The following is a 26,998-nucleotide window of genomic DNA, read 5'->3' as shown; positions in this document are numbered from 1 at the left end:
TGCATGGTGTGAGAGAGGTAGTCTAGTTTTGGTTCTTTTGCATTTCTGTTCAGTTTTCCCAGCATCATTTACGAAGAGACTTTTTTCCCCCTCATTGTATAATCTTGCCTTCTTTGTCAAAGACTAACTTCCCATATAAGATCTATATGTCTGTTTTTGTGTGAGTACAATACTTATTTCATTAGTGTAACTTCTTGGTAATGGCTTCCCAGGTGGTGAAGTGGTAAAGAACCCACCTGCCAATGCAGGAGACATGAGAGATGTGAGTTTGATCCCTGGGTAGGGAAGATTCCCTGGAGAAGAAAATGGCAACCCACTCCAATATTCATGCCTGGAGAGCCCCATGGAAATCAGGGAGTATAATAGCTCCAGCTTTGTTCTTCTTTCTCAAGATTGTTTTGGTTATTAGGGGTCTTTTGTGTTTCCATGCAAATTTAAAGTTATTTGTTCTAATTCTGTGAAAAATGGCAACGGTGTTTTGAAAGGGATTGTATTGAATCTATAGATTGCTTTGGGTAGTATGGTCATTTTAGCAATATTCAGTTCAGTTCAGTCTCTCAGTCGTGTCTGACTCTTTGCGACCCCATGAACCGCAGCATGCCAGGCCTCCCTGTCCATCACCAACTCCCTGAGTCCATCCAACCCATGTCTATCTAGTCGGTGATGCCATTCAGCCATCTCATCCTCTGTCGTCCCCTTCTCCTCCTGCCCTCAATCTTTCCCAGCATCAGGGTCTTTTCCAATGAGCCAGCTCTTCACATCAGGTGGCCAAAGTTAATTCTTCCAATTCATATCTTTCCATCTGTTTGTGTTATCTTCAATCTCATTTGTCAGTATCTGTAGTTATCTGAATATGGGTTTTTTACCCCCTTCGTTAGATTTATTCCTAAGTGATTTACTCCTTTTGATATGATTCTAAGTGTAATTTTTTCCTAATTTCTCCTTCTGATCATTCATCGTTAGTGTATAGACATGCAACAGGTTTCTGAGAGACAAAAGGCAATTAAAACCACTGGGGAAATTCTTTTAAAAATTACTGATAATGTGTAAAAATATAAAATTAATTTAGAATGTGTATTGGTTGACTATTGCTGCTATGACAAACTACTGCAAACAGGGGCTTAGAACAACACAGATTTATTCTGTTAATAGTTTTGGAGGTCAGAAGTCCAAAATGTATCTCCTAAAACTTAAATCAAGGACTGTGGTTTTTTTGGACATTCTAGGGGAGGGTTTGTTCCTTGTCTTTTTCAGCTTCTAGGGACTGTCTGCATTCCTTGGCTCCTTGGCTCCTCACTGCACTATCTGCTTCTGTCATCACATCTTCTCTAAGTTCGATCCCCATGCCCCCATCCTACAAGAATGCTCATGACTACGTTGGGCCCACCCACATAGTCCAGAATAACCTCATCTCAAGATTTAATTTAATTCCATCTGCAGAATCCCTCTCTCCACTTAAAGTAACATATTCACAGATTTCCAGAATTGGGACATGGACATCTTTGGGGATGAGAGGATGGAGAGGCATTATTCTATCACAAATGTTTTGTTGTTGTTGTTTTTCAGTGGCTAAGTTATGTCTGACTCTTTGCAGCCCCATGGATTGTAGCACCCTAGGCTTCCCTGTCCTTCACTATCTCCTGGAGTTTGCTCAAATTCATGTCCGTTGAGTCAGTGATGCCACCCAACCATCTCATCCTCTATCATCCCCTTCTCCTCCTGCCCTCAATCTTTCCCAGCATCAGGGTCTTTTCCAATGAGTTGGCTCTTTGCATTGGATGACCAAAGTATTGGAGCTTCAGCTTTAGCATCGATCCTTCCAATGAATATTTAGGGTTGATTTTTATTTAGGATTGACTGGTTTGATCTTGCTGTCCAAGGAACTCTCAAGAGTATTCTCCAGCATCACGGTTCGAAAGCGTCAGTTCTTCAGTGCTCAGCCTTCTTTATGGTCCAGCCCTCATATCTGTATATGACTACTGGAAAAACCATAGCTTCTACCATCCCAAGGAAAAATATTATTAGAATTTGGTTATAGCTTTTCAGTATTTAAAAAATATGTGTGTTTATATAGTACCTATATTTTATTTTAAAACTATTAATTTTTTTAAAGATTTTTTTAATATGTGCCATTTTTAAAGTCTTTGTTGAATTTGTTAAGCTATTGCTTCTATTTTATGTTTTATTTTCTTGGTCACAAGGCATGTGGGATCTTAATTCCCTGACCAGGGATTGAACCGGCATCCCCTGCAGCAGAAGGTAAAGTCCCAACCAGTGAACCACCAGGGAAGTCCCATATATAGTATCCATATTTTAAATGAGATTATGCTTTAATATAGTTTAAAATTTTGCTTAATTATATGCCATAAAAAGCCATGAAATATTCCACATATTATATATCTTTTATATTGTTTTTTAAAAGCTACTTCATAGTGTTCCATTGTATACATTGATGATAACTAACCTGCTATTAGTAGATGTTTGCTATGTTCCTAGGCCTTTGTTATTCAGTACTTCCCAGGTGGTGTGAGTAATGAAGAATCCACCTGCCCATGCAGGAGATGCAATAGACGTGGGTTCGATCCCTGGGTCAGGAAGATCCACTGGAGGAGGGAATGGCAACCCACTCTAGTATTCTTGCCTGGAAAATCACATGGACAGAGGAGCCTGATGGGCTACAGTCCTTGGGGTTGCAAAGAGTTGGACATGACTGAGTGACTGAGCACATACATACACCTCTAATGGTCTTGATTACTACATGTTAGTGTTTGCAAGAGGCCACAGCAACCTGGAAAAGGTGTTCAAATACAAATAAAGACTATGGGATCAATATGTACTTGCTGAATGAATGGATGAGAGGCATAGATCGTGTGATCAAAAAGCAACTTTCAACCAACATTTTATTTTGAGGTTGTAGTTGTTTTCTCCACCAAACTTTTCCTGTGAGCTACAAGTTAGTATTCAGGTCAGGAGGACCAAGGAACTAATTTTCACAGTCACATGACCTGTGAGCTAGTCCTTATCAGTAGGCTTCATCTCCCACCTTCTCTGAAAACCAGTATAGGCAGGTGGCTCTCAAAGTCTGCTCTTCTTTTCCATGCCGCTGTGCTCTACACTCACTTCCAGCTCTCTTACCTCTCCCATTGGCCTTAGGAACCGAAGTCCCCTTAGTTATGTTGCTGAATGATGCAGCTTCGCAACCTGCTATTTGGTAACTTTTTCCCTATTCCCTGCAAATTCCATTACAAATATATTAAAATAAATAGAATAAATACTTGCACAGCTCTTTCTAAATTCTAGCAATCCCTGTTAGCAATACAGCTGATTGCGTTCATGAAAAGTTATAGGAGGCAAAACTCTTTTTTATTTATTTGGCCGCATCAGGTCTCAGTTGTGGCATGTGGGTTCTTTGTTGTGGTGCACAGACTCTAGTTGCAGCATGCAGGCTCAGTAGTTGTGGTGTGCCAGCTTAGTTGCTCTGCAGCATGTAGGATATTAGTTCCCCCATCAGGGATTGAACTTGCGTCCCCTGCATCGCAAGGTGGTTTCTTAACCACTGGACCACCAGGGAAGTCCCAAGGCAAAACTCTTAACCATTATTCTATGGAGTAATTTTATTATCTAATGTTTATACTTTTGTAGCTAAAACAGGACAAAAACAAAATTCTTTAGATTTTATTACAGACTTTCAAAATTTTGAGATACACATAATAATGGAAGTCCCTGATGTTACTCTTTGATGTGGTTAGCAAGAACAAAAATGAAATAATCCTCCAACTCGACCACAGATACTAAACATCTGGAAGTTTCCAAAAAACAGCTTTCGATCAACATTTCATTTTGAGGTTGTAGTTGTTTTTTCCACCAAACTTTTCATGTGAGCTACCAATTAGTATCCAGATTATTTCATTTGAAGTTCATGTCTGTTTCCTTGTCTCTCCTGCTTTATAATAGGAAAATCATAGTTATCATCATAACCAATTAGAAGAAGAGGCAAAGGGTCTAGGTACATGGGATAAACTACCTTTGAATGACCAAGAGTTAGTTTAAAATATTATTTTGATGGATTGGTGAAGAATAAACCATTAAATTCAAAGGATCATGGTAATTTTTTTTTTCTAACCACAAAATCTTCATTGCAATGTATAAATACAGAATTTCATATGGTCTACCTTTAAATGGTATTCGAAACAGCATGGCCTTGTTACTTAAACTGAATCAACACAGCTGTCTTCTTGTTGCTTTCCTTGCATTTTTAGGTAAAGATGCTTTTCTGAGTCAGAAGTTTCAGCCCCTGAAGGTTGTTGGACCAGACTGTAGGTATTTACTGTGAAATTTCATCATTCTATCTATTTGAACTTCCCAGGCATTTGCAAAATCTCATAACTAGTTTCTTAGTACTACCTAATGAATTGGGGTCTGTCTAATTAGTCAGCCCAGGTTTATTGCAGGACCTTTCACTTTGCACTTATCAAGTTGTGGCCAATTTATATAAAACACACTAAGTATATAGTTCTGTGCTACATGTTTTAAGGATGAAAAGGAGAACACGGTTGGCGAATGAATGATGGAACCTCATAAGGTTCCTCGAAAGGACAACTTTCCCATATTCCATGTGTATTCTTCAACCTCACAGCAATGGGCTTCCCAGGTGGTGCTAGTGATTAAGAATCCATCTGCCAATGCAGAAGACATGAGACACAGGCTTGATCCTGGGATGGGAAGATCCTTTGGAGAAGGGCTTGGCAACCCACCCCAGTACTCTTGCCTGGAGAATCCCATGGACAGAGGAGCCTGACGGGCTATAGTACATAGCGTTGTAAAGAGTTGGACACAACTGAAGGAACTCATCATGCACACAACCTCACAGCAAGGGTTGGGAGACAACCTATCAAGGGAACAGCATGGGTTTATTTGTCAGAAAGATACAGGTTTATATTCTGACTGTCATTTGTAAAGTATAGATGTACCTACATTACAGTGTGGCTGTGAGAATTGTTGTTTTGTCACTAAATCATGCCTAACCCTTTGTGATTCCATGGACTATAGCCTGCCAGGGTCCTCTGTCTATGGGATTCTCTAGGCAAGAATACTGGAGTTGGTTGCCATTTCCTTTCCAGAGGATCTTCCTGACCCGGGGATCAAACACACATCTCCTGCTTGGCAGGTGGATTCTTTACCACTGAACCACCTGGGAATTATATAAAATATTAAATACTTTATATAAAATATAAATACAAAAATTAAAAATGAAATCTCAAGGCAAAATTATGGAGTCAGTAAAAAGGTAAGTGGTTTTGCTGGGTGTTGGCATGGAGGGATGTATACATGGAGCACAAAGGATGTTTAAGACAGTGAAAATATTCTGTATAATGTCGGAATGATAGATATATGTCATTAGACATTTGTCCAAACCCATAGAATGTACAGCATTATGAGCAAACAGTATGATGTATCAATGTAGGCTCATCAGTTGTAACAAATATTCCACTTTGGTGGGGGGATGTTGATAATGGGGGAAGCTATGCCGTGTGGGGCTTCCCTGGTGTCTCAATGGTAAAGAATCCACCTGCCAATGCAGGAGACGCAGGTTCAATCCCTGGGTTAGAAAGATCCCCTGGAGAAGGAAATGGCAGCCCACTCCAGTATTCTTGTCTGGAAAATACCACAGACAGATGAGCCTGGTGAGCTACAGTCCGTGGGGTCGCAAAGGGTTGGACACGACTTAGTGACTAAACAGCAGTGTCTGTGAGGAGGCATGGGATATATGGGAAATCTCTGTACTTTCCCCTCAATTGTGCTCTGCATCTAAAACTTCTCTAAAAATGTAAAGTCTTCATAAAAACTTTCCTGGTTTAGGGCTTGGCAATTAAGAGCTTCTTAAAGATGAAATGCCTTGGACAGAGGAGCCTGATGGACTCTGGTCTATAGGGTCGCAAAGAGATGGAAATGACTAAAGTGACTTAGCTCACTCATACAAAGATGAAAGTTAAAATTTTTAGACTACAGATGACCTCAGGCTCTTTCTAGCATGTACCACATGTAGAAAGAAGAAGTTTGAATTAGACAGCTTTCTCCAGAATTGTTCTACTTATCTAGTTCTGACTGAGTACCACATTTTTGTCATGATTTACATTATAATAATATAATATAATATTATATATAATAATATATTATAATATTATATAATAATATAATATAATATTATATATAATAATATATAATAATAATATAATATTATATATAATAATATAATATCTCTCTGCTTGGATTGCAGAAGCTGGATAAATGGGGGAATCTTGAATGATTTGTTAAGAATAAGTGAATTTTAACTCTATAAAGTTTATTAGAATGTTTTTTAGTAAATTACTTGCGAGAGTGAGTTTTTAAAAAAATATCAGTCTCTAATTCCTCTTCCCAAGTGGTGCTAGTGGTAAAGAATCTGCCTGCCAATGCAGGAGATGTAAGAGACACGGGTTCAATCCCTGGGTTGGGAAGATCCCCTGGAGGAGGAAATGGCAACCCACTCCAGTATGCTTGCCTGGGAAATCCCATGGACAGAGGGGCCTGGTGGGCTGCAGTCCATGGGGTCTCAAAGAGTCAGACACAACTGAGCGACCAACATACACAATTCCTTTTCACTAAATAAATGTTGAAAACCCTTAGTCTAATATTTCTAAGAGACAGTTCTCCATTCAGGTCTAAGCTGAATTCCTTTCACCTTGTACTGCCCATGTTCTGCTCATTTTCTCATGAATGCTCTATCTTGTTCTCATTCTAAATGTGTCTACCCTTAAATATCATTTACTTTTTTGGGGGTCTCTAATGTGTTGAATGATGTCCCCTGTTCTCCCAGCCTCAAACAATGAATCTACCAAGAACCTCATCATATTACCTTATTTGGAATAAGGGCTTTTGCAAATGTAACTAATCTTGAGAAGAGAGCACCCTAGATTAGGGGGGGCCTTTGTAAGAGACAGACAAGAAGGCACAGAGGGTCTCAGGGAAAAAAGCCATGTGAAGACAGAGGCAGAGATTGAAGTGATGCATCTACAAGTCAAGGACTGACAAGGATTGGCGGCAGCCACCAGAGGTCAGGAGGGAGGCATGGAATGAATTCTCCCTTAGAGCTCCCAGAGGTACCAAACCTGCCCACATCTTGATTTTAGACTTCTGGCCTCCCAAACTTGGAGAGAATACATTTCCATTGTTTTTAAGCCATGCAGTTTGTGGGAATTTTCTACAATAACATTAGAAAACTAATACAGAGGTCCCAAATGCCATTTAGGATTTTAGGAAATATTGTTGAAATTCCCTTTAAGCATCCAGTTTTATTTTTCAAATTTTGAATGAAATTTTTCTCCCTCCAAGCCCATCTCCTAGTGCTCTCTCCATTTGGCCCTGATTAGTTGTTCTGCACCTTATTGGAACATGAAGTTTGTCCCCATGGCCTCACTTGCCTGCAGTTCTACTTGTGTGTTCCTTTACGCTTCATTTGCAGCACTTGACCACATTTCGTTTTTGGGGGGAGGGGAGAGAGAACAGTAGTTTCTTGTTTGGAGATTAGACAGAAAAGACTCACCACTTGGGAGAAGCACAGACTTCTGGAGAATATCCACATAACATGGACAGAAAAGACTCACCACTTGGGAGAAGCACAGACTTCTGGAGAATATCCACATAACATGGTTAAATACCCACCTTGATTGCTGTAGTGAAAGATCTCCCACCTTCTTTTGAATTACACTTGCTCTTGTCTTTGTCCAGTTCTGGGTAAATGTGACTGGTATGCACTGGCATCTCCTTGAGTAGTCAAGGGCTATGTAATCCTGTGGGGTTTGGGTGTGACTTCCTTAGAGCCAGAGCATAAGCAGTGACTTACAGAGAACCTGTAACTTACAGGTTAAGTTACACAACCTGTAACTTACAGAGGTCAGAGAACCTCTGATTTACAGAGAGAACAGCAGGGGAGGAGTTGAGGTGTGGGTGTGATATATGGCAGTAGGAGAAATTGAGGGGAGTGGTGATAGAGAAAATTTGAGGCACATGTAATTAACACACAATTTTTTTTTTTTTGGCTGTGCTGCATGGCATGTGGGATCTTAGTTCCCAACCAGAGATGGAACCCGTGCTCCCTGCATTGAAAGCTCAGAGTCTTAACCACTGGACTGCCAGGGAAGGCCTAACACAAAAATATTTTTAAGAATAGTAGGGAAAAACACTTTTCCATGCAGACTCTAAGGCTGTCTTTTTATGATTTACTGTTTCCTTCCAGGCAGGAATAATATTTAACAAAACATATGTGTAGGCTGAGTCACACGCTCGTGTCTGACTCTTTGCGACCCTATGGATGGTAACCCACCAGGCTTCTCTGTCCATGGGATTCTCCAGGCAAAAATACTGCTGTGGGTTGTCATTTCCTTCTCTAGGGGATCTTCCCCAGCAAAACCTATGGCACTCACTATATTCCAGGCACAACCTTAAGCATTCTATAGAAATTAACTCATTTACTTGTCAAACAAACCTGTGGGTCAGGTACTGTTATTATCCTCATTGTACTGATAAGGAAACTGAGACCCAGAGGCATTAAATAACTTGCCCAAATTCACATAGCTGGCAAGTGACTGAGACAGAATTGGCACCTAGATAGGGTTGGAGAAGGCAATGGCATCCCGCTCCAGTGCTCTTGCCTGGAGAATCCCATGGACAGAGGAGCCTGGTAGGCTGCAGTCCATGGGGTCACTAACAGTTGGACACGACTGAGCGACTTCACTCTCACTTTCACTTTTCACTTTCATACATTGGAGAAGGAAATGGCAACCCACTCCAGTGTTCTTGCCTGGAGAGTCCCAGGGATGGAGGAGCCTGGTGGGCTGCCGTCTATGGGATCGCACAGAGTCGGACACGACTGAAGCGACTTAGCAGCAGCAGCAGCAGCAGGGTTGCCAGATTAAATACAGGACATCCAGTTAAATTTGAATTTTAGATAGACAGCTGTTGTCTATCTGAAATTCAAATTTAACTGGATGTCCTGTATTTTTATTGCTAAATCTGGCAACCTTAGACTCAGGGATTATTTGTTAACCAGTACTCTCTGCTGCGGGCTTCCCAGGTGGTGCTAGTGGTAAAGAACTCACCTGTCAATGCAGAAAACTCAAGAGATGTGGATTGGATCCTTGGGTTGGGAAGATCCCCTGGAGGAGGGCATGGCAACCCACTCCATTAGTGGAGTATTCTTGCCTGGAGAATCCCATGGACAGAGAAGCCTGGTGGGCTACAATTGATAGGGTCATACAGAGTCGGATGTGACTGAAGCTACTTGGCACACATGCACGCACTCTGTGCTCAATTCTACTTAAAAGAATCTTTATGGAAAGAGGAAGAAAATGATCCAGCATGATTTGCCTTTGGTTCTGAAGTCCCAGTGAGTATTCTCGGATGTGAGATTTGGGACGCTTTGTACAGAATATAATAAGCACTTTTTACCTCCTGGCGCAAACATGGCTATTATAGTATATCATCATGCAAGTGGGCTTGTACTGATTTCAAGTAATTGTCTGCCCCTCAGTTTATTTGTAAGAGATCAAATGTACAATTACATATGCAACTGCAGTTATTTAAGGCTTGCCACAGAGGCACTCAAGGTTTCCATATCAAGCCTTTAATGCCAATTTGACTTTAGGTAACACTTAATAATCACTTGTTATTCTTTTTTAAAGCCCAAATTAATTAAAATGTTTGTTTCTACAATGAGTATTGTTTCTAGATTGTTTTTTCAAATTCCCAGTATAAATAGCTTTTTTGTAGATAATTAAAACCATCTGCTTCCTGGTAGTTCAGTTATGTTTACAGCAGCCCCTTTTTATTTGGGGAATTAAACTGCCATAAGTTTTTACTTTAGTGGATGAAATATTACAAAAATGCTCACAGCAGTATTATTTCTCAAAAAGAAATGAAGACTATTAAATGTTATTGGAAAAAATTGCTTTTGGTTAACTCAAAAGGCCTTAGAGTTCTACATATTTTTAGGTGACTATGTTTCAGTTAGTTCAATCAGAAAACCTAAATGGATAAATAAAAGTTCTAATAAAATTTAGCATTTAAATGAAAGGTCTCAAATCACTTTATAATTATTACTCTTGTAAAATTTCTCTGGGTTAGTAGATATCTTTAGTAACATAGAAATCTGGTGATTTCACAAGATATTATAAAATCACAAAATGATTTGAGTAAGTTGGACAGTCCCAGAAGCAAGTCAAAAGTGAGGTAGGGATTAAAGTTACAGTAAGTGTTTCCAATTTCTGATTCTGATCAAGGCTATTTTTTTTCTTTTTGTGTCTGAGAAGAAATATCTAAATGAATAGTTCCTTATTTTCAAATTGAAAAACACTGCTTGAAAAAAGTCCAGTCTCAGAATTTGCCATCATGACAAATGTCTTTAAATGTTCATTACATTTATTAAAAATATTGCAAAAAAAAATTACCTTGTAAGGAGAAATGCTTAAGTTTAGTAATTGAATTGTACCTCTTGAATGTTACTTTTGGTTCTTTCCTTCATTTCAGTAAGTTCCATACCACAAAGATGGAGGTACTTGACTCTCTGGTTACTTGGGTGCTTCAAAGAAGTCTCTTTCGAATAGGGAATGATACTTGTTTCATACCAAAGCCTGTAAGAAGCCTTCTTGAAAACTATGCAAGAAAACAGTGAAATCACATCCTAGTGATTGGTAGCAAGGTTTGTTGTCTGTGTAATTACAAAATTTTGACTGGAATTTCCAAACTTTCATATCTTGATAGTCTGAGTGTAGCATGGAAATTGTTCTAACTGAATTAAATCTTGAGGAATGTATACTGCCTCTGAAACTAAATTCTTGGCCTCTTGTTTAAGCCAGCATAGGGATTTGGTAAACTTAATCAGGTCTTAAATATGACCCTATTTTAAGATCTTTGTCCTATTAAAGCATCTTTTTTCTTTTCTTCTTCACTCATTCTCCCAGCCATTGGTAGAACTTGATGTGAGGTATATATAACTCTCACATCTTCCCTGTTCACGATAGTGCCAACAGGCTGCCAAAACCCCATCCTCTCTGCCTTTTCACATGTTATCCTCTACCATTCCCTCTGGTTCAACTTGATGCCCACTTAGTCATTTACCAGGCAACACTTGCATCTTAATAGCCCCTTTAACTCCTGCAGAATCTTACGCTAAAATGGACAAGGTTACTGACATGTTGATGCCTATTCTGTGAGTGGTTTTGTGTTTTAAATACTCAACTCTATTAAATCTCACCATGACCTGATAAGGTAGGAATTATTAGCCTCATCATTCAAGTGAGGAAATAGAGGTCATAAAATTTAAAAAATTATTAATGGGTCAAAAATAATTCTGTCATAACTGTGATTTGAAAGAACAGAGAAGTCCACAGTTTCTTAGGTACATCATGAATCTAAGGCACCGGTACAAGACTAAGGGCAGGGCTAAGTCACTGCAGTTGTGTCCAACTCTTTGCAATCCCATGGACCATAGCCAGTCAGGCTCCTCTCCATGGAATTCTTCAGGCAAGAATACTGGAGTGGGTTGCAATAACCTCCTCCAGAGAATCTTCCCAACCCAGAGATCAAACCCTGGTCTCCTTCACTGCAGGCAGAATCTTTACTGTCTGAGTCAAAGGGAAGCCCAGACTGAGACTAAGGGGTGGGTTTATTTTAGGGCATCTCACACTATTTAGATGCTTGTCTATACTGTGAGGGAATCTTGTCTCTCCATAAAATCATGACATTGTTATACCTGGATAGCTGTTCAAGGAATTTTCAAGAAGAAGCCCAAGAAATGCCAGTTTTTAGTAAACGTCTTGGTTAGCTCTTGGTTAGAACCTGTGGCCAGGAACAAGCCCATCCCAGACCTGGGGACCCTTGAAACTCTCTCTACTGCACAGTTGTATTTGAACCTGTCAACTAGAAGTTGTTTGTCAGCTGTTTAGACTTGGAATTGTATATTTTTTTCTTCATGGAGAAAAATTTGGCATCACAGTTGAGTCAAAATCAGGATAGAGTAAATTATAGTTGATTTTCAAGTTGAAGAGTGACTCACAAGGAAGTTTATCTACCCTCTATTTTTTTTTAAGACTGATGACTATCAATTGGTAATATTGCTGTCAATGCTATTTACAATGTTGCTAATGATAAAATTACAATATTGCCTGAAAATATCAGATTGTGGAGTTTTGCTTAAGATTTGAATTATGAGATTATCACAAGTCATGTGCATCAGAATGCCATTCCTTCATATGGAGGATTTCCCTCTAAGAATCTTGGTTGGAGGGACTTCCCTGGTGGTCCAGTGTTAAGATTCCACACTCCCAATGCAAGGGACCCGGGCTTGATACCTGGGCAGGGAGCTAGATCCCACATGCCGCAACTAAGAGTTCATATGCAGCAACTAAAAGATGCTGCACACAGCAACGAAGATCCCGCAAACTGCAGCTGAGACCAGGCACAGCCAAATAAAGAAAAAAGAAAAAAAATTCTTGGTGGAAGGTGTATTTCATTCCTTACTGTGGAGTTCAAAATTGCCACTTACTTGCTTTCTTAGTCTCCTCTGCTGCTAGGAATGGGAAAACTGAACTGTGCTTTGGATGTACGCACTTGGAACTTTGAATTGAGAGCAGATGATACGACAAAGAGGGACCATAGAGAATTTGTTTTGATGGTGGGTGGTGGCAGGGGCACTGTGGCAGGGCCAGAGCACACCATCAGGGTCAAGCTCTGGTCCTGGTGGCAGTACCAGCTCTAGTGACTATTGTATGGGTGGTGTCCCCAAAAGATTGATTTTGTCACATCATTCTGGATGTATTTTTGGAAATGTCTTGTTTCTCTCCCTCTTCCAAAATTATACCTTCATGCCATTTTGTGAGCAAGATCTTTTTAATGAATCCCTCATCAAGGATGTGCTTGCGGGAGTTTCCTGGTTCTCCAATGGTTAGGACTCTGCGCTGCCACTGCAGAGGGCACAGGTTCGATCTCTGGTTGGGGAGCTAAGATCCCATACGCCACTCGGCAGGTGAGGCCACAGAAAAAGAATGTGCTTGCAACTGAGAACCCTAATAATATATTTTGTTTACATGATATGAAAATTTCAGTACTAGCAGAAAGATAACCATAATTGCTTACCTTTTTCAATAAAAAGAGTACCTTGAAGATTATAGTGAGCTAGAAAAGATTGATCATTAAATTGGACACATGTTCAAACTGTCATGGGTTGTTAGGCCCCTCAGGAAAAAAAAAATACAGTTTGAAATATCCATTAAGATTATTCAGAAAACATGGTACTGTACTATATCTTTGGCAATATTCTGGATAACTCATCAGCAATTACACTAATGTAGTTTGGAAACAGTAAAATAACAGTTATCATTATGTCCAAGTCTGAGTTTCCCAAGTTTTGTAAGACCAAGAAAGGACATTTCCTTGATGTCTGGAAACTAATCAGTTTTGAAGCAGTGAGTATAATATTGTACCTTTTGAGGTATGTTTCTTCATATCTGTGAAATAAGTGAGTTGGACTAAAAATATTCAAGATTCAAGTCAACTTTAAAGTCTATGATTCTTCTATATATGTTGTTGTTGTTGTTGATCAGTCACTAAGTTGCATACTACTTGTTGCGACTCCATGGACTCTGGCACACATATTCCCCTGTCCTTCACTATCTCCCAGTCTTTGCTCTAATTCAGGTCCACTGAGTCAGTGATGCTTTCTAACTGTCTCATCCTCTGCCACCCCTTTCTTCTTTTGCCTTCAATTTTCCCCAGCATCAGGGTCTTTTCCAGCAAGTCAACTCTTCGTATCAAGTGGCCAAAATATTGGAGCATCAACTTTAGTATCAGTCCTTCCAGTGAATATTCAGGATTGATTTCATTTAGAATTGACTGGTTTGATCTCCTTGCAGTCCAAGGGACTCTCAAGAGTCTTCTCCAGCACCACAATTTGAAAGCATCAGTTTATATATATATATATGTATATATATATATACACACACACACATATGCATGTATGTTTTTATCTCTCTCTCTCTCATTTACTGTGAAATCATTTGGTCTAAATGGACTTTGAGCATGAAGGGCAATGGATGTTCTAAGACAATCAAGCAAAGAGATTTCTCAGGAAAGTAGAAAAGCAGAATGAGGAAATAAATCAGATTCCCAAGAGTTATTAGTAAAGAAGGCCATTCTATCAGGGCTTCTATGAAGTTTAATTGGTTCATGTCAGCTAAGTGAATTAAGTTGGGAACAATCAGATATTCTTGCAAATAGTTTCTAATATATTTTCTAAGGATACTTACAACTTTTACAGTTAAATCTACAAATAAGAATATTACTTTTTGATTAAGTTTTATAGGAAGCTCTTTTTACTCGAGGACATTGAGACTGACATCATTAGATTTCCCTGTTTCCTGTGGCCACTTAGAATCTCAGAGCCATCTAAGCCTCCATTATTGGAACTCTGGAGAATTAAGTATCTTTCTTTTATCCTAACACCAGCCTGACACATCTTGATCCTTGATGAGATTTTTGTTGTTGTTGTTGGTCCTGTATTTTTATTTGTATATTTTTATTTTTAAATAAATACATTAAATTATTATGTAATACCTTAAAAATGAACTATTTGTTCTTTATGTCATTAGGGAAGACTTTGAGGGCAAGTTTAATTGTCCTTAATACTAAAGGCTGATAAGACATTTCTTATTTTTTCATTTATTAATGAAATTGGGAGATTATTATCTTAGTTTAAGTTCTTTATTTATTGAAATAGGAATAATATGGATAATTGTTAATAATAAAAGCATTGACCTATTCCTAGAACTGTTGATCCATGTATCTGAATAAGCTCATGCACCATAAAAGAAAAAGCACTGAAGTGAGATCAGAATACTTTTTTTCCCCTCAGTTATTCAGCTTGCTTACTCTGGAAACCAATGAGCCTTGGTTTTCACTCTTTAAGGTTATGGGGTTAGACTCAGTGTCCTTCAAAATTCGTCTTAGGTAGAGATCTCTGATGGTAGGAAACAGAGCGTGTTGCTTTCTTCCAGTATCTAGGAGGGATATTTTGTGAGCCCACAATTTATTTACTTTTTCTTTTTTTCTTCAACAAAAGTAATTTAAGTTCACAGGAATGAAGATGATGACAGCAGCCTGGGCTTTAACTTTTGAATGCTTTCCAGTTTTATGTCTTATTAAGCAGTATCATAAGCAATATGCACATATTTCAATAAAATACATGAAAGACTTTGCACATTGTTAAGACATTTTTTCACAGTGTGCTTTGTCAATTCTGAAAGTCTGTGAGAATCTGGCAAAATGTCAGAAAGTGGGGATAATACTGGAAAACACTAAAAATGAAGAATATCTGATTAGGTGATGGTAGTGGCAGGAGGGTTTAGGGAGCATGTTAAAATAAAATACAAAGAACACCAGCTTGTATTTCACTTAAAATATATGTTTTAGGATCCTTGAGACTGCTTTTTTTTAATTAAAAAAGAAATGTATGTGATATTTCATTTACATGTATATTAGGAATTACTACAAAAGATGTCTTTTTTGAATACTGAGATTAAAAATGCCCTTTAAATTCAGCATTGAGATAGAGTGTAAAGATGTGTCAAATAATTGTTAACAGAAGAAGTAAATTAGGTAACTTGTTCTGTGACGTACTTTAAGAATCTCACATGCAGTGTGACTCATATACATAGTGAAATATATTGTTTCTGATTAAAATAGCCACACGAGTTTCACTGAAGTGAATTGTCTTCTTCAATATTGAGCTGATTGGCGAACTTTGCAAAAATTATATATGGGACAATGGCTCAGTCGGTAAAGAATCTGCCTTCAGTGCAGGAGACCACCTGCAATGCAAGAGACCTGGGTTTGATCTCTGGGGTGGGAAGATCCCCTGAAGAAGGAAATGGCAACCTACTCCAGTATTCTTGCCTGAAGAATCCCCATGGACAGAGAAGTCGGGCGGGCTATAGTCCATAGGGTTCCAAGAGTCGAACACGACTAGTGGCCACTATGGGACAGTATCATGAAAAAATGTTCTTGCAGGTTATGGTAGAGAGACACAGTTTGCAATTATGTGGTATGTCTTCCTGTGTCATGCAAATTCAATGTTATATTTGATTTATGGCTGTTTGAGAAAAGTATCTTAAGTAAGCTGTCTAAGATTTGCTCTCCTAACCTGTAAAATGGAGTGACCACGAGCACCTGACTCACAGAAGCATAGAAACAATAAGAAAGTTAATTTATAAAAAGCACTTATTACAGGGTCTGGCCCATAGGATGCTCCAGTGAGTGTTAGCCACTTGTATTTTTGCCTTATTCTCATTAAAGTCGAAAGTAGCAGAATATAAATGTTGGTTTAAATATGACACAAATGAACATATCTATGAAACAGAATTACGAAACAGAAACAGACTCACAGACATAGAGAACAGACTTGTGGTTGTCAAGGGGGAGGTGCGGGGGAGGGATAGACTGAGAAGTTGGGACGAGCATATGCAAACTATTATATATAGAATGGATAAACAAGGTCCTACTGTATAGTACGGGCAACTACATTTCAATATCCTGTAATAAACCATAATGGAAAAAGAATTAAAAAAAACCCACCTATTAAAAGACAAACTAAAAAGAGTATAACAAAAAAATAAAATGTTAGTTTAGTAAGAATACCATTATTTCAAGTTTCACCATGTAATTTTCTTACCTATAAATCAACACTGCTTTTCTTCAAAGAAAAAGATTTGTGCTTATATTAAAAGGATGGATCAAAGTGTTAGTATTTATTCAGAAATAATAAGGATGCTAAAGACACAGCACAATGACTGAGTGTCCATGTTGCCACTTTGTGTTTGCAAGCTAATGATTGTCTTTTCTACAAAGTTTGAAAATTAAGCAATAGCTTTAATTGCTGGATAACCAGAGAAGCCAAGGCGAATAATGGCTACTTATTTTTCTATACTTAATTATTTCTGAAGAAATTTCACAAATATACTTTGACCCCAATGAGCACAAATATTCAGATTTATATAAAGATGACATTCAGATCAAAAATTAGATTTATTAACGATAATGTTTTTTCACATTTCTCTTATAAACTGGTCCCTCCCTAGATGTAACCTTTCCTACAACTTGTAAATTCAGTCCTTTCCTCTTATCTTATACAATTGTTAAGCTATTTGAAAAGCAGTATCATCATATCCATAGAAAAATCTAGAAGGAAATGCATGTCTTATGGAGAAGGGGTTTCCAAACTTGAAACAGTGGTTATCACAAAGAGAACCCTTAATGATTTTGTCTCTTGAAAAAATTGGAAACTTCTAGGATTTTGGGATATAAGGAATATTGAATATGTATTATATATATATATATATATAATTTATCTATACTACATATGGGTTTTTCAGTGACTCAGCTTGTAAAGAATTTGCCTGCAATACAGGAGATGCAGGAGATATGGGTTCAATCGCTGGCTTGGGAAGATCCCCTGGATGAAGAAATGGCAACCTACTCCAGTATTCTTGCCTGGAAAATCCCCATGGATAGAGGAGCCTGGCAGACTACAGTCTGTGGGGTTGCAAAAATAAAGTTGTTTCTAGATTCCCACCGTAATGTTAAAAGAAAAGATAAATATCAAACACACTGTATTAATGTTAGAAATACTGTATTCAAAGAACACAAAAACACTAATTCAAAAAGATACATACACTTCTATGTTCATCACAGCATATGGAAGCAAATACATAGATAAAGAAGATGTGGTATATATACATAATAGAATATTGGTCAGTCATAAAAAAAAGATGAACTCTTATACTGCTCAGCCATAAAAAGAATGAAATTTAGCCATTTGCAACAACATGGGTGGACCTTGAGGGTATTATGCTAAGCAAAATAAATCAGATGGAGAAAGACAAAGACCATATGATTTCACTCATGTGTAATATAACAAACAAAATTAACAAACAAGCCAAGCCAAATAAAAACAAACATAGTTTTGCAGAACAGAGTAGTGTTCTCTACCAGAGGGGAAGAGGTTGGGAGTGAGGGTGACGTGGATAAAGGGGGTCAACCATATGGTAACAGATAGAAACCAAATTTGGGTAGTGAGCACACTGTAGTGTATGCAGAAATAGAGAGATAAAGTTGTATGTGTGAAGCTTATGTGATGTTATAAACCAATGTTACTTCAATAAAAAAAATAGACTAAAAAAATGCTAGAAATACTGGACAGGTGAAAACCATATGTTAGAACTTTGAGGAATGTTTGTAAGGAAGGGATGGAACTGTGAAAAAGAAGGAAGAACTAGGATGACCAGTAACCCAGTGCTTATGAAGGAACAACGGGCTTGGGAAATGAATGGCGGAGATGCCGCTGAATCCCACCACAGCTGGTTGGAGAGACAAGGGAAAATGTGGGCTACTTGTTCACGAGGATGCGTGGGTGAATTGAGTGCATCAGAGCCCGCTGGTGCGTATGGCATGTGTACTGGCTGGCACGTCAAGCTGGAAGCCCAGTGGATCTAGTGGGAAGAGATGGGGCCAGAAAAAGAGCTAGTTCATCTCCATACTTTTCTTTATTTCACAAGCCATGATATACATCACAATGTAAAATTTCTCTGGCTAGCCCCTCCATTTCTCCATGGAAACAGCTCCTATTAAATCATCAAGGGCTTTCATGTACCTAAGCAGAAAGTTTTTCAGTTTTTAAAAAATTGTTTATTTTATTATTATGATTATTTTTGCCTCCTGGTCTTCATTGCTGCATGTGGGATTTCTCAAGTTGCAACGAGCGGGGGCTACTGTTCATTGCAGTGCACAGGCTTCTCATTGCAGTGGCTTCTGTTGTTTCAAAGCATGGGATCTAGGTGCAGGGGCTTCAGTAAGTTGTGGTGTGCAGGCTCTAGTTGCTCCTTGGTGTGTGGAATCTTCCTGGACCAAATATCGAACCCGTGTCCCCTGCAATGGCAGGTGTATTCTTATCCCATGTACCACCAGGGAAGTCCTCAGTATTCACCTTACTTGTCTTTTGATCACCTCCTTCTTGAAATATTCTTTTTTTCTGGTATTACAAAAACATTTTCCAAATTTTCTTCCTGCTTCTATTACCTCCTTCTTTTTTATGGTACTACAAAAAGATTTCCCAAATTTTCTTCCTGCTTCTGTGGCCACTACTTGGGATATTTTGTATCTTAGTATCTTCCTGGACATGAAATATTAGACATTTAATTAAAACTCCACAAAAGGGAGGCCAGGCCCACAGGAAAAGTGAATGAAAACTTATGGAAATCTCAGACACACAGGACCACTAAGGCTCAGATGCCTCAGTGGTGATGTTTACATCACTTCAGCAGGTAAAACCCCAGCCTGTTGAGGTGCTGAGTTGAGGGCTATGGGAAGACATGGGGTGAGTAGTAGAAGGAAGCTTTGGTAGCTGGTTCAAAACCTCTTCCTTCATTGTACCCTGTGTCTTTTGATTTGGGGTTCGGCAATGGGATTTACTTTTGCCAAGAATGAGATAAAGATGACATTTGGCCAGTTCTAAGCCTAGGCTTCGAGATATCTCACAAGTTTCCGCTTGCACTTTTGCACCTTGGTCTTAGACACGTAAAGAATATGTTTGGGCTAGCCTGCTAGGCCAAGAAGCACCTACACACGGAACATTGCTATCCTCAGCCAAGCCCAGCCTAGAACAGCCTAGATCAGCCAACACCCAGTCAGCCACAGAGGTGTGAGTGAGCCCACCTGAGGACAGCAAAACTGCCCATTTGAGTCCAACCTAGGACAGAGAGGCCTGGCGTACTGCAGTTCATGGGGTCGCAGAGTCAGACATGACTGAGTGACTGAACTGAACTGAACTGATAGGACAACTGATTTTAGCTGGTCAGTAGACTCATGAAATAAATATATGTCATTTAAATGTTGTGGTTGCTTGTTATGCAGCATTATAATGGACATAGTCAGCTGATACAGACTTCATGAATACTGATGTAGACTTGTGGTGAGAATTAGAAGTAGTCTCTGTGTGTGTTAGTTGCTCAGTCGTGTCCAACTCTTTGGAACCCTGTGGACTGTAGCCCACCAGGCAGGCTCCTCTGTCCATGGAATTCTCCAGGCAAGAATACTGGAGTGGGTAGTCATTCCCCTTTCCAGGGAGTCTTCCCAACTCAGGGACTGATCCCAGGTCTCCTGAATTGCAGGTGAGTTCTTTACCATCTTAGCCACTAGGGTCTCTACCCCTATCTTTTTTTTTTTTTGCTATTTCATGTATATATTTTGACTAATTTTCCTATTGCTCTTTCCCATATATTGTATTTATATAGAGTATTTTGAAGGTGGTGGTTAATGTTGCAATTTAGATCATAATTTACAAAATGTTAAGTTGGAATTGAGCTGAAGGATTAGATATCATTCAAAGAACCTGAATTTGGAGGTAGGTGCAGAAACTGGTAATTTTTTCCGTTGGCTCTATTTTGTGGGCAAAGAGTGAGGGAAATATCCTATATGAGAATAATTGTTTAACATAGTTGAGAGCATTTTATTGTCATTGTAATGAATGCTTTTCAATTTGTATGGAAGACAGGGTATGGAAGAACGGTGTAATTAATGTTGGTAAATCAAAGAATGAGTTGTGGTAGACATTTGTCATTTAGAAGGAAATGGCAACCCATTCCAGTATTCTTGCCTAGAGAATCCCGTGGACAGAGGAACCTGGTGGGCCGCCATCCATAGGGTCACACAGAGTCGGACACGACTGAAGCGACTTAGCATGCATGCATGCATTGGAGAAGGAAATGGCAACCTACTCTAGTATTCTTGCCTGGAGAATCCCAGGGACAGAGGAGCTGTCTATGGGGTCACACAGAGTCAGACACAACTGAAGCGACTTGGCAGCTGCAGGAGCAGCAGACATTTGTCATGATTTTTTGGCTACCAAATCACTTTTGGAACACCCTTCTGATAGTTGGAGAATTTCTAATTGATGAGTCCCATCTTTCAAATATTTTAGCTCACTTTCCGAGTCTCCTTTGTAGTTGGGGCACTTTCCTATGAGCATCCACTATGGGTCACCAAGTTACCATGCATCCTGAGCTACCCATCATGAACTGGTTGCTGTCTCACCCACTAAACCATAAATTTGAATAGAGAAGAACTCCATTGTCAAGTAGAAGTGGTATATATGCAATGGGACTTGAGCAGGCCTTGAAGTCAGTGCTCCTCTTCTCTTGCTACATTTTCAGTCCACACCTATGGTATCATGAAATGTTCTCTATAACAAGTTGACTGAGGAAGAAAAAACTCAAGCCTGATTTATAGATGGTTCTGTATAATATGCAGGCACCAATTGTAAGTAAGACTTCCCTAGTGGCTCAGTGGTAAAGAATCCGCCTGTCAATGCAGGAGATATGGGTTCGATCCCTGGGTCAGGAAGATCCCCTGGAGGAGGAAGTGGAACCCACTCCAGTATTCTTGCTTGGGAAATCCCATGGACAGATGAGCCTGGTGGGCTACAGTCTATGGGGTCGCAAAGAGTTGGACATGACTGAGTGACTAGACAACAACAAAGGTTTTTATAATATATGTCTTCAACTTAATATTAACATATTGTTGTCTTCCATTAAGTGATAGTAACCACTTTACATACAGCAGAGCACATCCATTTTCCTGACCTACCCTTTGACCTATTTTTGTCACATAATTTATTTTTTATTTTTATTTTTTTAATAAACTTATTTATTTTAGTTGGGGGCTAATTACTTTACAATATTGTAATAGTTTTTGCCATACATTGACATGAATCAGCCATGGGTTTACATGTGTTCCCCTTCCTGGACCCCCCACCCACCTCCCTCCCCATCCCATCCCTCTGGGTCATCCCATTGCCCCGGCCCTGAGCCCTTGTCTCATGCATCGAACATGGAATGGTGTTCTGTTTCACATATGATAATATACATGTTTCAATGCTAGTCTCCCAGAACGTCCCACCCTCACCTTCTCCCTCAGAGTCCATAAAACATAATTTATTTCTACATATGACATAAATACCATACTATGTTTTACTTTTGTTTATATAAACAATGACTTTTAAAAGAACTTTGATTAAGAAATTATTTTATACTTATCTGAATATTTACTGTTTCTGATGTCCTTTGTTCCATTGTCTAGATTCAGATTTCCATCTGGTATCATTTTCCATATGCCTAAAGAAGCTTTTTTTCTGCCTTGACTTTGTTTGTATAACTAGCACAGGAGGATATAAGCCACATGTAGACAGCAGGTTTACACCAGTCCTTCACACTCCTCTTCATAGACAGAGACCACTTTGTGGGAGTCTGGGCACCTTTGGGAGCTCGAGCTGGAACTGGAGTCAAGGGCATGGTCTTGGTTGAAGCTTTGGCACTGGCCTTTGACCCTGAGATCCGTGGCACAAGCATGTTTCCCAAACTTGGGGTGAGCATTGTAGGCAAGTCCTATGAGCTTGGGGCTGACACTCTTTGAGATCTTGACCTTGACCTCCTTGGGCTTCATATGGGTCTTAATACCTTCCAAATGTGTACTCAAGGCCTTGACTTTGTTGGCCTGCATCCTCTTCAAGCCCTTCTTATGCCTCTTGACAAAGCACGTATCTCTTAGGAACTTGGGGCCAATCTCTTTAAGAGATTCATATCTTTGTGATCAGGGTTTCTGATATTTTTTCTGTGCCATTTTCAGGACTGGTTGTGTGTGTTTCTTGGAGTTGGTCATGTCTGCACCAAAGCCCATGGCCCCTGAAGTACCTGGTGAGCCAGGGGAGTAAAAACAAGCATGTATTTTAGGGAAGGTCTGTTAATAAATTCTTTTATCTTTTGTCTGAAAAGTTTTTATTTTGCTACGTTCTTAAAAAATATTTTTGCTGGGTCAAGATTTCCATTATAACAGTTTTCCAACTTAAGTGTTTTAAAGATGTTGCCCCTCTCTTTTCTTGCTTGCATTATTTTCAACAAGTAACTTGCTGTTGTTTTTTTGTTTTACTGCACATAATATCTTTTTGGGTTGGCTTCTTTTTATATTTTCTTCTTACCATTTTATAACTAATCTGACTATACTGTGTCTTGGTCCAGGTTTCTTCACATTCCTTGTGTTTGGAATTTGTTGAACATCTTGGATATGTGGTTTAAAGTTTTTATAAAATTTGGAAAATGTTCAGTCACTGTTTCTTCAAAAATATTTTATTATCCACTTGGTGGCTCAGATGGTAAAGAATCTGCCTGCAGTGCAGGAGACCTGGGTTCATTCCCTGGATCAGGAAGATTCCCTGGAGAAGGGAAGGGCAACCCACTCCAGTATTCTTGCCTGGAAAATTCTATGGACAGAGGAACTTTATGGGGTAAAGTCCATGGGATCGCAAAGAGTTGGACACAACTGAGCACCTAACATTTTGCGGACCCCAGTTATAGATATATTAGTTTGTATGCTCTTGTTCCATAGCTGACTGGTCATTTGTATATTAAAAAACATACTGTTCTCTGAGTTTCATTTTAGATCATTTCTATTCCTATGATTTCAGGTTCATTATCTTTTTGTTTTCAGCAATGTATTTTTCATCTCATACTTCGTAGTTTTTAATTTCATAAGGCTGATTTGGTTCTTCTTTTTAAAAAATGCCTTCTGTGTCTCTGCTTAACATGTGCAATCTTTCTTCTAGATTCCCAAACCTGTGGAGTACAGTTATCATAAATATTTTAATGGCCTTGTTTACAATTATGTCATCTGTGTCATTTCTGGGTTTATTTCAATTCATTGATATTTACCCTTATTGTGGGTCATACTTTTTCAGCTTCTTTACATGCCTGGTCATTTTTGTTTGGGTGTTAGACATTGAGAGTTTCATCTTCTTAATTTCTTTTTTTTTTTGTATTCCTACAATGTTCTTGCATTTTTTTTTTTTTTGTATGCAAGTATGTTACTTGGAAACAGTTCAGTCTTGCTCTTGAACTTTTTTAGGTGGCGGCAAAGCTGCATTTAATCTAGAGCTAATTCTGACCCAATACTGAAGCAAAATCTTTTTGTGGCCTCTGTGTGATGCCTCTGCATTGTAAGGCTTTTCACTCAGGCTGGTGGAAACAGAGACTAGTTCCAGTTCTCAGTTAGTGCCTGGGATTGTTCTGTCTAATCCTTTCAGGCATTTCTGTCCCCAGTCTTGGGCAATTACCACACATGCATGTTCTGATCAGTACCCAGCCAAAGTCCCGAGGACAATCATCTGCAGATCTCCCTAGTCAATCCTCATTTTGTGTGACTCCCTCCCCTCCAGGGTTCTGCTCAGGGAGCTCTAGCTGTTTGGTCTTCTCTTGACTCTCAGCAAAGTCTCCTTAGCTCAGGCAAACTACCAAGCTTTCCTTGCATGCCCTTTCTCTGTGGTGTGGCCTGGAATCTCTCTTGTGGAAATACACTGAAAGAGCTACAGGGCTTGTCTCATTTGTTTTTCATCTTTCAGGGACCTCTGTCCTTTGTCAGTAACATCCAATGCTACAAAAGCCAATTGATTCATATCTTTTTTGTTTTTTTAGTTGTTTCTAATGGAAAGGTAAATATGATTTCTCTACCTCTATCTTGGACAGAAGCACAAAGCTCCTTCAATTATGTTTTTGGAAAAAAAAAGTCCTGTTAGTTTTCAAGTATTTTCTCCTCTCTCTTCAATTATATTAAATGCACTCTGGGCTACAAGGGAAGTGCTATGATGATTATGTGATGGATGCAAATGTGCTGCTTTTAGCATTATTTTCTTTCATTCTTTTCCTTTACATAATGCTGAGATAAGAGATAAAGTAGGGATTGATGATTTAGTTTGAGGGACTAGATGTTATCCATATACCTAAGTACTGAAGCTTAGATAATTTTTTCTCCTTTAAGGAACAATATCCTATTATACTTGCATGAATAAAGTTTTCTCTTTCTGAGATTTCAAGGATTAACATTTCTTTATTTTATATCAATTTCTTAGTCCAGATTACTTACTTCATGCTTGCTTTTGAAAGTGGGTTGGAGACATTATAGAAGATGTTTTCTGTACTTAGTATTGTGAAATTAAAAAAAAAATTCATCCTGAGTATATACTTTGAAATGCTTTCTTTTTTAAAAAAACTGATGTACGTTTTCCCTTGTTGGGTGACAAACCACTGTAGTTTGAATTCTTAATAAAAGAAAAAGCCTTATGTTATTATTATTATTTTGATATAATCCTAATATTTATTAGCACCCTATATGTTTCATAGGTTTTTAAAATGTATTATTTCTTCTAATTTATACAATAGCCCTGGTGGTATGTGTTTCTGTTTACATTGATGAACAAGAAAACTGAGAATGAGAGAGATTAGATGACTTTGCCCAAGGCTAAACCAAGTGAAAGTGAAAGTGAAGTCTCTCAGTCATGTCTGACTCTTTGCAACCCCATGGACTGGGGCCTACCAGGTTCCTCAGTCCATGGAATTTCCAGGCAAGAGTACTGGAGTGGGTTGCCATTCCTTCTCAAGGGGATCTTCCCGACCAGGGATCGAACCTGAGTCTCCCTCACTGTAGGCAGACTCTTTTACCGTTTGAACCACCAGGGAAGTCAAACCAAGTGATGCTAGTGATAAAAAATCCACCTGCCAGTGCAGGAGATGCAAGAGATGAGGGTTTGATCTCTGGGTTGGGAAGATCCCCTGGAGTGGTAAAAGGCAACCCACTCCAATATTCTTGCCTGGGAAATCCCATGGACAGAGGAGCCAGGCAGGCTACAGTCCATGGGGCCAGAAAAAGTAAGACATGACTGAACAACTGAGCACACACACACACCAAGGCTACACTATTATACTGGGGAATCAAGGGTAAGATCCAATTATTTTCATTTGGAATTTATTGCTCTATTTTATGATGATATATATATATATATATGTATACACACACACACACACACACACACACACACACACACACACACATATATACATAGAGAATCCCCTACATAAAGAGGACTGTTCTGAGAGTGTTTGTTAAGTCCAATTTTTTCGTAAGTCCAACAAAGTTAGCCTAGGTACCCAACTAACTCCATCAGCTATATAGTTCTGTATTGTAATAGGTTTATAATGCTTTTCACACAAGTAATACATACATAAAAGATAAACAAGCACAAAAAATAAATATTTTTGATCTTTCAGTACAGTACCTTGAAAAGCACAGTAATACAATGCAACAGCTGGCATTCAGGGGCACACGCATTCACATCTTTGAAGGTTCATATGTAGGAGACACACTGTATCACATTTTCTTCCCCCTTTTTTCACAGAAGCAACCATATGTATACATATATATAGGTATATATTCAGCTTTATTGAGGTTTTTTTTAAAATAAATTTATTTATTTTAGTTGGGGGCTAATTACTTTACAATATTGTAGTGGTTTTTGCCATACATTTTTATTGAGGTTTAACTGACAAATTATAAACTTTTATAGGTACAGTTTGATGATGTGATACATAATATGCACTGTGAAAGGATTCCCACCATCAGAGAAATTCACACCCATCACCTCATATGTTTACCTTTTTAAAATTTAACTTCAAGAATGAAAAAAAATTTGTCTGTTTTGGGTCTTCGATGTGTGTAGCTGCCTGCAATGCAGGAGACCTGCATTCGATCTCAGGTCAGGAAGATCCTCTGGAGAAAGAAAGGGCTACCCAGTCCAGCATTCTTGCCTGGGAAGTCCTATGGACAGAGGAGCCTCGTGGGCTACAGTCCATTGGGTTGAAATGAGTTATAACACAACAGCACATACCCCAGTGCATATATGTCAATCCTGATCTCCCAGTTCGTCCCCCCCTCCCCTTCCCCACCTTATCCATAAGTCTGTTCTCTAAATCTGCATCTCCATTCCTACCCTGCAAATAAGTTCATCTGTGCCATTTTTCTATTCTACGTTTATGCA

The 26,998-nt window shown here is 38.9% G+C and overlaps 1 long non-coding RNA gene across 1 annotated transcript in view; it reads right to left on the bottom strand.

Moving 5' to 3' along the window:
• The window catches only part of LOC145547153 (uncharacterized), a 75,404-nt gene that overhangs the window by 18,754 nt on the left and 29,652 nt on the right, over window positions 1–26,998 (bottom strand). The window lies entirely within an intron of this gene.

Source organism: Giraffa tippelskirchi, chromosome 4 (genome assembly GCF_054371585.1).
Source record: "Giraffa tippelskirchi isolate mGirTip1 chromosome 4, T2T-mGirTip1v1.2.pri, whole genome shotgun sequence".
Classification (NCBI taxonomy): domain Eukaryota; kingdom Metazoa; phylum Chordata; class Mammalia; order Artiodactyla; family Giraffidae; genus Giraffa; species Giraffa tippelskirchi.
This window is presented reverse-complemented; position numbering and strand designations above follow the sequence as displayed.